Source organism: Chiloscyllium plagiosum, unplaced genomic scaffold (assembly GCF_037043375.1).
Source record: "Chiloscyllium plagiosum isolate Xiang-an unplaced genomic scaffold, Cpla_swu_hap1 HiC_scaffold_7, whole genome shotgun sequence".
Lineage (NCBI taxonomy): Eukaryota > Metazoa > Chordata > Chondrichthyes > Orectolobiformes > Hemiscylliidae > Chiloscyllium > Chiloscyllium plagiosum.
The window spans coordinates 108,195,803-108,209,105 of NW_028270145.1; the positions used below are offsets into that span (position 1 = coordinate 108,195,803).

Here is a 13,303-nt window from a genome sequence, read left to right on the forward strand (position 1 = left end):
TGGTACAGTCCCATTCTCTTCCAGTGTATGATTGGTACAGTCCCATTCTCTTCCAGTGTATGATTGGTACAGTCCCATTCACTTCCAGTGTATGATTGGTACAGTCCCATTCACTTCCAGTGTATGATTGGTACAGTCCCATTCACTTTGATTGCATAGCAGCTGGTTGGACAAGGTTCAATTAAATTATTCCTGGAATATATGGGTTTGCCTTCTGAGGAAGGATTGAGCAGGTTAGCCTGAGGTCCATTGGAGGTTAGAGGAGTGAGAGGTGATCTTAATGATTTTTTTAAGATCTTGAGGGAACTTGGCAGTGTTTATTTTTATTCATTCATGGGATGTGAGCGTCACTGCTTGGGCCAGCATTTATTGTCCGTTCCTAGGTGGTGGTGAGCCATCTTCTTGAAGTACCGCAGTGTATTTGCTATATGTAGAAACATACTATTTGTAGAATCCCTGCAGTATGGAGGGAGTCCACTCCGACCCTCCAAAGAACATCCCAGCCAGACCCACCCCATCCCTGTAACCCTACATTTCCCATTTTAAGTCATTAACCTACACATCCCTACACCCTGTGGGCAATTTAGCATGGCCAATCCACCTAACCTGCACACCTTTCGACTGTGGGAGGAAAACTATGCAGACATGAGGAGAACATGCAAACTCCAAACAGAGAGTTGCCCAAGGGTGGAATCGAAACTGGGTCCCTGCCACTGTGAAACAGCAGTGCTAACCACTGAGTCACCATGCTGCCCCATGTTGTTGGGGATGGAGTTCCAGGATTTTGACCCAGTGACACTGAAGAAACGGTGATATGTTTCCAAGCCAGGATGGTGAGAGATGGTGGTTGCTACAAATACATTTTCCTTTGAAGAGGAATGTAGAACTCATTTAGAGTTTAAAAATTAGAGAACTCAAGGAGAAGAAAAGATCCTAAACAGAAGTGGAGCAGGCTAGAGGGTCTGAATAGCTTACACCCGTTCCTATATCTTGTGTTCTACAAACTATCCCAAATGTTTATAGACAGAATCTGGTGCCAGATTCACAGGGTTTAGGATATCTGGATGGAAATTTGCTCGCTGAGCTGGAGGATTCGTTTTCAGATGTTTCATCACCATACTAGGCAACATCATCAGTGAGCTACAGTGGAGCACTGGTGTTATGATCTGCTCTCTATTTATGTGCTTAGGTTTCGTTGGGTTGCTGGTGTCACTTCCTGTGGTGATGTCATTTCCTGTTCTTTTTCTCAGAGGTTGGTAAATGGGATCCAAGTTGATGTGTTTGTTGATAGAGTTCTGGTTAGAATGCCATGCTTCTAGGAATTTTTGTGTGTGTCTTTGTTTGGCTGTGTTGTCCCAGTCGAAGTGGTGTCCTTCCTCATCTGTATGTAAGGATACTAGTGGACCCCATTTACGACCCTCTGAGAAAAATAACAGGAAATTACATCACCACAGGAAATCACATCAGCAACCCAAGGAAACCTAAACACATAAATAGAAAGCGGGTCATAACATCATGCTTCATCGGAGGCTCGCTGATGACATCACCTAGTATGGTGACAAAACATCGCAAAATGGATCTTCCAGCTCAGCGAGCAAACACATATCTAGAACCTCAACCTGAGCTCCAAATCTTCTCAAAACTCATTAGGATATCGCTCAAGGTTCTTGAGGGAGAACTGATAGTTAAAAAAGCACAGGGGAGTTTTTAAGAAGAGAATTCCAGAGATTGAAAGGTCTGGTCACCGTTTGAAGGGGCGAATGTATAAACTGTAACATTTGGAGGGGAGTTGTGAAACTGGAAGAGTTACAATTACCTCATGCCTTTTTGTGACCGCACACCGGCAATTTGTATCCGGTGAAAAAATTCTGAAGTGGAGGAAGTGTCGGAGTCCAGGAAGTGCAGCAAGCAATTTCCAGGCTGTTCTATCCCCAAACAGCATTGAGATCAACGACCGCATAATTTGTATTCTAGAGATATCAGTGGGACAAATATTGGCCAGGCCAAAACACCCCTGAGTTCTTTAAAATGACACTGTTCATTTGCAGACAAAGCTTCACCTCAGCTTAGCGGTACTGTCAGTCAGAACCAGTGTTGCCATGGGATTTGAACCCACACCACAATTTTCTGACTAAAAGGTGATTGTCCTACTAAGTGAGATACTACTGACACCATGCCAACACTTCAAATTTCTCAGTGTTTCAGATTATTCTGATCTTCAAATCAATTGAGCAGGGAAGCATTTACATTTCACAATTTTACCGCCTCTCCTATCTCAACCTGATTCCTGTGATCCAATATTGTTAGTTAAATCAGAATTCAACTTTAGCTAAATGACACCGAACTGCTCCTCTATAAATATTTACTGTAGAAGCTATGGCTCAGCTGTGGGGAAATATACTGGTATTTACCTGTAAAATCAGGTTCCTTTTATATCTAGTATGTAGCTGACATCAAATAATGGGTGTCGTTATACTAAATATTGCTGAAATATTCAATCTCAGGATGTGGGTGTCACTGACAGGGCCAGCAAGTATTTCGCATTTTTGCAACTTAATGATTTGGGGAACTGAATGGCTACTTTAATAACAACATGATGGAGAAACTCAGCAGGTCAGGCAGCATCTGTAGAGAGAGAAGTAGAGTTATGATTTAACTCCAGTATGACACTTCCTCAAACTCTGAAAGGCTCAACTTTTTTTTCAAACTGTGTCCACGGGACATGGGTGTTGCTGGCTGGGCCAGCCCTTATTTCCAATTGCTACCTGCTTTTGAGAAAGTATTGGAGAGTGGCCTTCTCACATTGCTGTACTGCACGGAGGTGCAGTGACACCCACAGTTCCATTACTTCCATGACTCTGACCCAGTGACAGTGAACGGCAATATATTTCCAAGTCAGGATGATGAGTGGCTTGGAGGGGAACTTGTAGATAGTGGTGTTCCCATGTATCTGCTGCCCTTGTCCTTCTGGATGGAAGTGGTCATGGGGGGGGGGGGGGGGGGAAGTGAGGACTGCAGATACTGGAGATCAGAGTTGAAGAGTGTGGTGCTGGAAAAGCACAGCTGGTTAAGCAACATCTGAAGAGCAGGAGAGTTGATGTTTTGAGCGTAAGCGCTTCATCAGGAAGTGGTCATGGGTTTGGAAAGTGCTGTTTAAGGGTCTTTGATTAATTTCTGTAGTGCATCTTATTGATGGCATCAGTGATGGAGGGAGATTTGAGGAAAATATAACAATGAGAATTGTTTTATTCTTTCATGGGAAGTGGGTACCATCTAGCTTCATTAATTACCTTTCAATTGAACTGGCTTGCTTGGCTGTCTCAGAGGGCAGTTGAGAGTCAGCTACATTTCCGTGGGTCTGGAGTCACATGTAGGCCAGACCAGGTAAGGATGGCAGATTTCCTTTCTGAAAGGGACTTTAGATTAGATTCCTTATAGTGTCGAAACAGGCCCTTCGGCCCAACAAGTCCACACTGACCCTCTGAAGACTAACCCACCCAGACCCATTTCCCTCTGACTAATGCACCTAACACTATGGGTAATTTAGTATAGCCAATTCACCTGACCTGCACATCTTTGGTCTGTGGAAGGAAACCCATGCAGACACAGGGAGAATGTGCAAAATCCACACAGACAGTTGCCCAAGACTGGAATTGAATCTGGGTCCCTGGTGCTGTGAGCCAGCAGTGCTAACCACTGAGCCACTGTGCCATCCCAAATGGGTTTTTCAGAAGTTTCTAATGAACCCATTCAAATATATTATCTTACTTCTCTGGAACAGATGGGATTGAACTTCCTGGTTCACAGGTGGGTGTACCACCACAAAAGCTCTTGAACTTTTACAACAATCAATGCCCAGATTTGTTCATTTAATTTAAACTTTGTGACGGGATTTGAACCCCTGTCTCCATTGTGCATTGGGTCGATCCTCTGGATTCCCAGTCCAGGGACACTTGCATCGTGATAGGTACAGATGGGACAGAGCACGGTGGCACAGTGGTTAGCACTGATGCCTCACAACGCCAGAGACCCGGGTTCATTTCCTGCCTCAGGCAACTGTCTGTGTGGAGTTTGCACATTCTCCCCGTGTCTGCGTGGGTTTCCTCCCACAGTCCAAAAACGTGCAACGACAGGCTTCCCAGCTCAGGTGAGTTCGCCTTCAGCGCTACCTGTGAATTGGCCATGCTTAACTGCCCGTAGTGTCGGATGAAGGGGTAAATATAGGGAAATGGGTCTGGTGGGCTGCTCTTCGGAGAGTTGGTGTGGACTAGTTGGGCCGAAGGGCCTGTTTCCACACTGTAAGTAGTCTAATCTAAGATTGGAAAGAAGGCAATGACAGGGAAAATCCCGCATTTAGATAATGCCTTTGACTGTAGGCGGTGAACACATTGTACACAGTAAAATCCCATAATGGGACACACAAAAGGGTAAAGGAAAGTGGAGAGCTTACACAACCATGAAGGCAAAAGAGAGTTGGAGAAAGCTTCAGGATTAGTACCTACAACAGTTAATGCCCAGATATTGAGTCAGTAAATTGGATAAAATAACTAGGGAAAGATAAAGGGAGCTGAAAGCTAAAGGGGCACTCTGTCAATGTAGCAAACCAATGGTCTGTTTAACGTGTACCTTTCCTGGCAATGGCTTTTCATTGAGCCTCTCACATCCTTCCCATATTCTCTCTGAGGCTTCCAGTCTCGCCACGTCTGCCTTGCCCGCTTCGCCCTATGTTTCCCTTTTTGCATCCTCATGTTCTCCTCCCACCTTCCCGCTGTGGAAATAGGCAGGTGTTAACGGGGAACAGGTTCCTCCTGCTACAACTCACCTCGCACCTCAGACAATTCTGATTCTATCGTCAGGACAAGCCCCAATGTTAAGCAGCTCCCTCCCATGTTTCGCAGGGCTGTTTTGGGTTTTTGCACGAAGAGATTCTCTCTCTCTCTCTCTCTCTCTCTCCACCCTCCTCTCCCTCCCTCCCTCCCTCCCCAAAGGCTAATGAGCGCTCATTACCTGTTCTCAATGTCAATATTTAATCTCAGTGCCTGACAGGTGCACCTCTCAGGAACCCTGCTCTCCAGGACAGATGCCAGTGAAATCCTGTCTCTGACACTCCTTTTGTCTTCTCGCCCGTGATGAACCGCTAGGGGGTGGGAGTGGAAGGGGTGGGGTAGGGGGGGGGGGGGGGTGCTTTATAAGGGGCGGCTGGACTCTCAGACTAAGCCAGTTCCCGTGGCCTCTGCTCGACAGACTTCCCAGCTCAGGTGAGTTCGCCTTCAGCGCTACCTGTGAGATCGCTTGCCTACGTGTCACTTAGACCAGACACCCCAAAATGCGGGTAAGGGCCGTCCGTCGTCTTTGGAACTTTGCAAACTCGGGGGGAAATTTACAATCGAAGCAAAGTCCACCTTAATTTCAATGCGATATAACATGTTTTGGGTTACCATGCGTCCAATTTCAATGCTAATTTTTTTTTTTCGGTTGCACAAATACAATTTCAATGCTTTTTTTTTAAAATCGTATGCGTCCAATTTCAATGGAAAATAATATTTTTGGGAGTGGATGCGTAAAATTTGAAAGCAAAATAATATTTTTGGGGTAGATGGGTACACTTTCTATGCAAAATAATATTTTTTTTCGGGTGGATGGGTACAATTTCAATGCAAAATGATATTTTTGAAAAGCAAGTCGAATTTTTAAATTAACTTCTTCCCTTTCTCCCTCATGTAAGGGCGCAAAACGAAACACCAGGGTCAGGTAGCGTCTCCGCAATATTGGACCTGTAGTTTATTCGCCTTTTCGTGTTTTATTTTTGCAGCTATTGGCAATCTGAAGCTGCTTTTGCAATCTCTCTCTCTCTTTACATCCTCTGCAACGTCTGGATTTCCATAAGCTTCTTAAAGAAAGTTCACTGCAGAATTTGAGACTCGTTAACAATGCCGAAAGGCGCTTTGAGAGAGAGAGAAAAAACACTGATGAATGGCCCCAGCGACTTGCCATTAAATTGAAAAGAGTGTGATATTTCCGGGATGTGTGGGTGTGTATTATATAAATATTAAACATCTCCAGAACAATACTAAACAAAACAATACTATTCATTTATTTCTAATGGGTGGGGAAAGATAAAGTTCTGAAGGTATTGGGGACGAGTCAGTTTCAGAGCAAATATTTCAGATGGAGTGACTTGAGGGAACAGGATATGAAGGCTGTCTCTCAAATAAACTTGTTGCAATGACATTTTTTTGATGTTATTGAAACTCAGTCAACAGCTAAAAATTTATGTCCGCTCTGACACAACTCATGGGTCGAATACTTCTTTATGGATGTGACTTTAATCATCCAAAGTGTGTACATAGCTTTGAATTTTCTTTTCTGAAATTCAAGTCTGAAAATTGCCCATTTGGTTGACGTGACTGCACCTGGACTCGAACCTGAATCCACTGTCACCATCTCAGCCCTTCCCTTTCAATTTGCATTAGGATAATTTCTGCAATGTTAAGTCTCAATGGTAGTTTTTTTTTGTGGGGGGAGAGAGGGAAGTAAACCACACCGTGAAAATTTGGAACTGATTTTAAACAGTATAGTTTGAGGTATCTTGTCTTGTTTCAGAATGAAGTAAACCTAACCTCTCTCTCTCTCTCTCTCTGTAGTTTGAGAGGATTGTGATCAAACAGAGACATTCGCCGCCCCCCCACCCCACCCCCCACCATGGCTCTGCCCTCCCTCTACAAAAAGCCACGTCAGGATAAAGAAGAGGAACACTTCACTGTGACCCGGGACAGTAGTGGGTCAGACTTGGGAAGCTCAGGTTACAGATCCTACAGGAGGCAGATGGGACGATCTCTGGGAGATTGGAAGATTCCCTCGCCTCTTTCTCTTTCTCTCTCTTTCTCTGTCTCGCTCGGTGTGAATAGTTGGACGTTTCTTCCCCCACTTCCTCCCCCCTTCTCCTTGGAACCGTCTTGAGGAACCGAGCTCGCTCTACGCCTGCCTGACGCCGAGCCAAACAAACAATACCTGTTGTAAAAGTTTTGTTCGTTCGGCTCGCGTTACGCAGGGGTGGTATATCTGCGGAGAAGCCCCCTCACTCCCACCCCCACCCGCCCCGCCCCATGACCGTACTGAGAATTACCTCCTGGTACCCACCAAACAAACCCAGCGAAGGATGCTGAACAGCTATGGACCTGGTGAAATGTCCTCTCCATCTTGACAAGGTGACTTGAACCTTCTAAGTGGAGTCTCAGGTAGATAGGATAGTGAAGGAGGTGTTTGGTATGGTTTCCTTTATTGGTCAGAGCACTGAGTATAGGAGTTGGGAGGTCACGTTGCGGCTGTACAGGACATTGGTTCGGCCACGTTTGGAACATTACGTGCAATTCTGGTCTCCTTCCTATCGGAAAGACGTTGTGAAACTTGAAAGGGGCCAGAAAAGATTTACAAGGACGTCGCCAGCGTTGGAGGGTTTGAGCTATAGGGAGAAGCTGAACAGGCTGGGGCTGTTTTCACTGGAGGGGTGACCTTATAGAAGTTTACAAAATCATGAGGGGCATGGATAGGATGAATAGACAAGGTCTTTTCCCTGGGGTGTGGGAGTCCAGAGCTAGGGGGCATAGGTTTAGGGTGAGAGGGGAAAGACATAAAACAGACCTACGGGGCAACTTTTTCACACAAGAAGGTGGTATGTGTAAGGAATGAGCTGTCAGAGGAAGTGGTCAAGGCTGGTACAGTTACAACATTTAAAAGGCATCTGGATGGGTATATGAATAGGAAGGGTTTGGAGGGATATGGGCTAAATGCTGGCAAATGGGACTAGATTAGGTTAGGATATCTGGTCGGCATGGACGAGTTCGTCGAAGGGTCTGTTTCCGTGCTGTACATCCCTGTGACTGATCCAATATGTTCCATAACTTCTTTCATAACATTGATTGTTTTTAAAAAGTCCCAAATTTTGTGAAACAATCGAAGTTTTACTGGGTGAAGACCGAAATAGATTACAAATGTGATTGTGTTTCTTTGAAAAAAATAAACTTGGCAAGAGTTGTCTTTTATGCAAACTATTGGAATAAACAGAAACACCTTCCGAATTCCTTGTGTCTCAATGGAGTTGGCAAGACTGGGATTGTACAAAATCATAATTGTGAATAACCCATTGTGGGGGGTGGGGGGGTGCGCGTGTATGTGTGAGATCGATAAACCTTAAGATGTAGGAGCAGAAGTGTAGCATTTAGCCCATCCGTTCTGCTCTGCTAATCCTCAACTCCTATTTCCTGCCTTTTCCCCAGATGAAAATCCATTTCCTGCTTCCAGAACCTGACCATTTCCAATTTTTGTATCTTTGTTTTCATAGAATTCCTACAGTGTGGAAACAGGCCATTCAGTCTAACAAGTCCACACCAACCCTCTGAAGAGTAACCCACTCAGACCCATTCCCCTACCCTATTGCTCTACATTTACCCCTGACTCATACACCTAACCTACACATCCCTGAACACTATGGGCAATTTAGCATGGCCAATTCACCTTAACCTGCTCATCTTCGGACTGTGCGAGGAAGCTGGAGCACCCAGAGGAAACCCACGCAGGTATGGGGGGAATGTGCAAACTCCACACAGACAGTCACCCGAGGAATTGAACCCAGGTCCTTGGCGCTATGAGGCAGCAGTCTTAACCACTGAGCCAGCGTGCCGCCCGTTTTATTTTTTGGTTGGGCACATTCCCTGTTCCAAGCTGTTCCCCTCTTTGTTTTGGGAGATCCGACCATCATCCTTATTTGTGGCCCAATTCGTTCCCGATTCTGGCCAGGCTGGTCCAATTTCCCTCATTTTGGATGTAGTCCATATTCCCGGTTTTGAATTGGATACAATCCCCGTTCTTAGATCCTCTGGGATGTGCTGAAAAGCTTTGAATGGGCCTGTTTAGAGATTACGCCAACTGCTTTGGCCTTTCAAAATTGCCTCCAGGGGGTGTGGGTGTTGGCTGGGTCAGCATTTATTGCTAATCCCAAATTGTTCAGAGGACAATGAAAAGGCAATCAATTTGTCATGGATCTAGAGTCACCTGTAAACCAGACTGGGCAAGAATGGCAGGTCAGTGAACCGACCTTTTATGACAATCAACATTAGTTTGCCAATAGGTGAACCATTCCTGATTTGAATTCAATTTAAATTTCATTATCTGGCATTGTGGAATTCAAAACCCTGTCTCCCCAAAAGATTAGCTTCTGGATTAATGGTTCACTGATATTACCACTGTAACTCCACCTTCCATAAGCCTTCACTGAAGTTCAAACTCCTAACTCTCTCATCTCAGTCTAGGGACCAAAAGTACAGGATTAGCACCAGCCTGCTATCTCAGGATAGTGGGTGATGGAGGAGCACTGACTACCCTTGTGGTCTCCCAGATCCCAGTGATGGATTTAATCCTCCAGGCCCCATTGATTACCTGGATCAATTCAATGAGCAATTGGAACCCAGTGCACTCAGAGATCTGTGTGGCCCCAGCTTTCAACAACAGCAATATGCACTGATCTAGAGCTTTCAACAAGGTAGCCACTTCACTAGGCTGTGGTCAAGCAACATTTGACAATGAGTCAGGTAAGGAGGTGTCAAAGCTGGAGGGATTGTCCAAGAAGTAAGGTGTGTGTTACAGGATAAGATAGAGACAGAAGGAATTTTAGAACTCAGGCTCGAGGTGGGGTGGGGCTGAAAGCCAGGAAAGTGCAGTGCCTTCAAATAATTGTAGATAATAGGTAAATAATGAGTGATAGTGGTGAAATTAAAGGTTTTCTTGCAGAAGAGCAATACAAGGCCAGTCTTTATTCTATAGGCAGGAGGATAGTAGATTCTGCTAGTCACTGCTTTAGTTCATCATTTTTATAAAGCAGCTTTCTTTGAAACTGGAGAACAGAGTAGAATTTAAATATTTGCCAATGATAACAAATGCAATGTTGACAACTAGCTGCAATAAGACAAAGATAGGCCAGTAGACTGGGCAGAGAAGTAATTGGTACAATTCAATACACAGATGCATTTTAGCCAAAGTGTGGGGAAAGGCATCATGGTTTTATTGGTATAGCTCTACAGAGTGTGCATGTCAGAGTGATGCATGTAGATTGATTGTTGAAGGTGCAGGATGTATTGAGACATTAGATAGCAAAACAAATGGGATCTTAGGTTTTATAAATAAATTTATTGACCTTCCATCACGAGCTCAGAAGTGGGGATATTCACTGATAATTACACAATGTTTAGCACCATTTGTGACTCCTTAGACACTGAAGTAGTCCATATGCAATAAGGCCTGGATAAATACAGGCTTGGGTTAGCAAGTGGCAAATAATATTCCCATCACACAAGTGCCAGGCAATAACCATCTCCAACAAGGGAGAATCTAACCAAAGCCCATTGACATTCAATGGCTTTACAATCACTGAATCCCCCACTATCGACATCCTGGGGATTAGCATCGACTATAACCTCATCTTCATCTGGACTTGTCACATAAATGCAGTGGCTACAAAAGCACATCTGAAGCTAGGAATCCTGCAGCAAGTAACTCCTTTCCTGACTCCCCAAAGCCTGACTACGATCTATGAAGCACAAATCAAGAATGTGATGGAACACACCCCACCTGACTGTCGCTCCAAAAACACGTCAGCTTGACACCATTCAGGCCAAAGCAGCCTGCTTAATTAGCACCACATCCACCACCTTTAACATTCATCCCTGATGGCCAGTCAAGGTCGTGAGTACCATGTACAAGATGCACTGCAGAAATTCACCAAGGCTTCTCTGATGGTACCTCCCAATAATCACTAACATCTAGAAAGTCAAGGGCAACAGATACCAGGGAACTCCACCACCTTCAAGTGCCCCTTTGAGCCACAGACCATCCTGACTTGGAAATATACTGCTGTTCCTTCAGTGTTGCTGCGTCAAAATCCTGGTATACGCTCCCTAACGGAGTGTACCCCTAGGACTGCAGTGTCTCACAAGAAGACAGAACATCTTCTCAAAGGCGATTAGATTAGATTCCCTACAGTGTGGAAACAGGCCCTTCAGCCCAACCAGTCCACACTGACCCTCCACAGAGTAACCCACCCAGACCCATTTCCCTCTGACTAATGCACCTAATACTATGGGCAATTTAGCATGGCCAATTCACCTGACCTGCACGTCTTTGGACTGTGGGAGCAAACTGGAGCAAACCACGCAGACACGGGGAGAATGTGCAAACTCCACACAGACAGTTACCCAAGGCTGGAATCGAACCTGGGACCCTGGGACCCTGGTGCTGTGAGGCAGCAATGCCAACCACTGAGCCACCATGCCGCCCATAAGCAGGCAATAAACACTGGCCCAGCCTGTGATGCCCACACCCCAAGAAGGAAGTTATAAAACATAAAAAGACAGGAATGTTATGCTTAAGCTTTGATCAGACCTCAGCTAGATTAACCATGTTGGTAACTGCACTTTAGAACATAGAACAATACAACGCAGAACAGGCCCTTCAACCCTTGATGTTACGCCGACCTGTGAACTATTCTCAGCTCATCCCCCTACACTATTCCATCATCATCCATGTGCTTATCCAAGGACTGTGAAAATGCCCCTAGTGCGGCTGAGTTGACTACATTGGCAGGCAGGGCATTCCATGCCCTTAACCACTCTCTGAGTAAGGAACCTGCCTCTGATATCTGTCTTAAATTTTTCACCCCTCAATTTGCAACTATGGCCCTTGTGCAAGCCAATATCATCATCCTCGAAATAGACTTTCACTGTCTATCCTATCTAATCCTCTGATCATCTTGTATGTCTCTATCAAATCCCCCCTTAGCCTTCGTTCCAATGAGAACCGACCCAAGTCCCTCAGCCTTTCCTCATAAGATCTTTCCTCCAGACCAGGCAACATCCTGGTGAATCTCCTCTGCACCTTTCCAATGCTTTCAGATCCTTCCTGTAATGGGGCAACCAGAACTGTACAGAATATTGCAAGTGCAGCCACACTAGCGTTTTGTATTGTTGCAGCATGATATTATGGCTCCGGGACTCAATCCCTCTACCAATAAAACCTAACACACCGTATGCCTTCTTAACAGCACTATCCACCTGGGTGGCAACTTTCAGGGATCTATGTACATGGACACCAAGAGCCCTCTGCACATCCACACTACCAAGAATCTTCCCATTGACCAGTATTCTGCCTTCCTGTTATTCTTTCCAAAGTGAATCACTTCACATTTAGCTGCATTGAACTCCATTTGCCACCTCTCAGCCCAATTCTGCAGTTTATCAAAGTCCCCCTGCAACCTGTAACATTCTTTCACACTGTCCACTACTCCATCGACTTTAGTGTCATCTGCAAACTTACTAACCCATCCAACTATGCATTAGGCTCAGTCATTTATAAAAATAACAAACAGCAGTGGTCCCAAAACAGATCCTTGTGGCACACCACTAGTAACTGGACTCCAGGTTGAATATTTTCAATCAATCACCACTCGCTGCCTTTTTACAGAAAGCCAGTTTCTAATCCAAACTGCTAAATCACCCTGATTCCCATGCCTCTGCACTTTTTCCAACAGCCTGCCATGTGGAACCTTATCAAAGGCTTTACTGAAGTCAATGTATACCATGTCAACTGCCCTACCCTCATCCACATGCTTGGTCACCTTCTCAAAAACTCAATGAGGCTTGTGAGACACGACCTGTCCTTGACGAAACCATGTTGACTAGCTGAAATCAAACTGATGCTTGCTAGATGATTATAAATCCTATCTTTTATAATCGATTCCAAAACTTTTCCTACAACAGACGTAAGGCTCACTGGTCTATAATTACCTGGGTCATCTCTACTGCCCTTCTTGAACAAGGGCACAAAATTTGCAATCTTCCAGTCCTCTGGTACTAAACCTGTAGACAATGACAACTCGAAGATCAAGGCTAAAGGCTCCGCTATGTCAAGGGTAGGGTATGAGCCTCATTGAAGCCCCACAGAGGAGATTTAGCAGAATACCTTCAGGGATGGGGGAATTTAGTTGCAAGGTTATGTTGGAGAAACAGGATGAGATGGTTGCCAGTTCTCCTTGGAGTAAAGGAGATTGGAAGGAGAATTGATTGAGGTGTGCAGGACAATGAGAGTTTAGGTATGATAAACAGAGCAACGCTGTTCCCATTGGCTGAATGTGCAAATACCAGCCTACACAAATTCAACATTTTGATCAGGAGTTTCAGGGAGGGATGTTGAGGGAAACCATTTATTTATGCAGCAATTGGTATTGACCGAGAACCTGCTGCCAATGAGGTGAAGA

General features: G+C 45.0%; 1 long non-coding RNA gene across 2 annotated transcripts; it reads left to right on the forward strand.

Annotated features, from left to right (window-relative positions):
• The first annotated feature begins 5,205 nt into the window (after positions 1-5,205).
• LOC122551786 (uncharacterized) lies at positions 5,206-8,072 on the forward strand. Of its 2 annotated transcripts, none has more exons than XR_006312200.2 (3): positions 5,206-5,258; positions 5,813-6,031; positions 6,645-8,072. It is a non-coding gene; the product is annotated as an uncharacterized LOC122551786 (long non-coding RNA). The 2 variants fall into 2 exon arrangements; XR_015757560.1 differs by having other exon boundaries at positions 5,221-5,332.
• Positions 8,073-13,303: the final 5,231 nt, after the last annotated feature.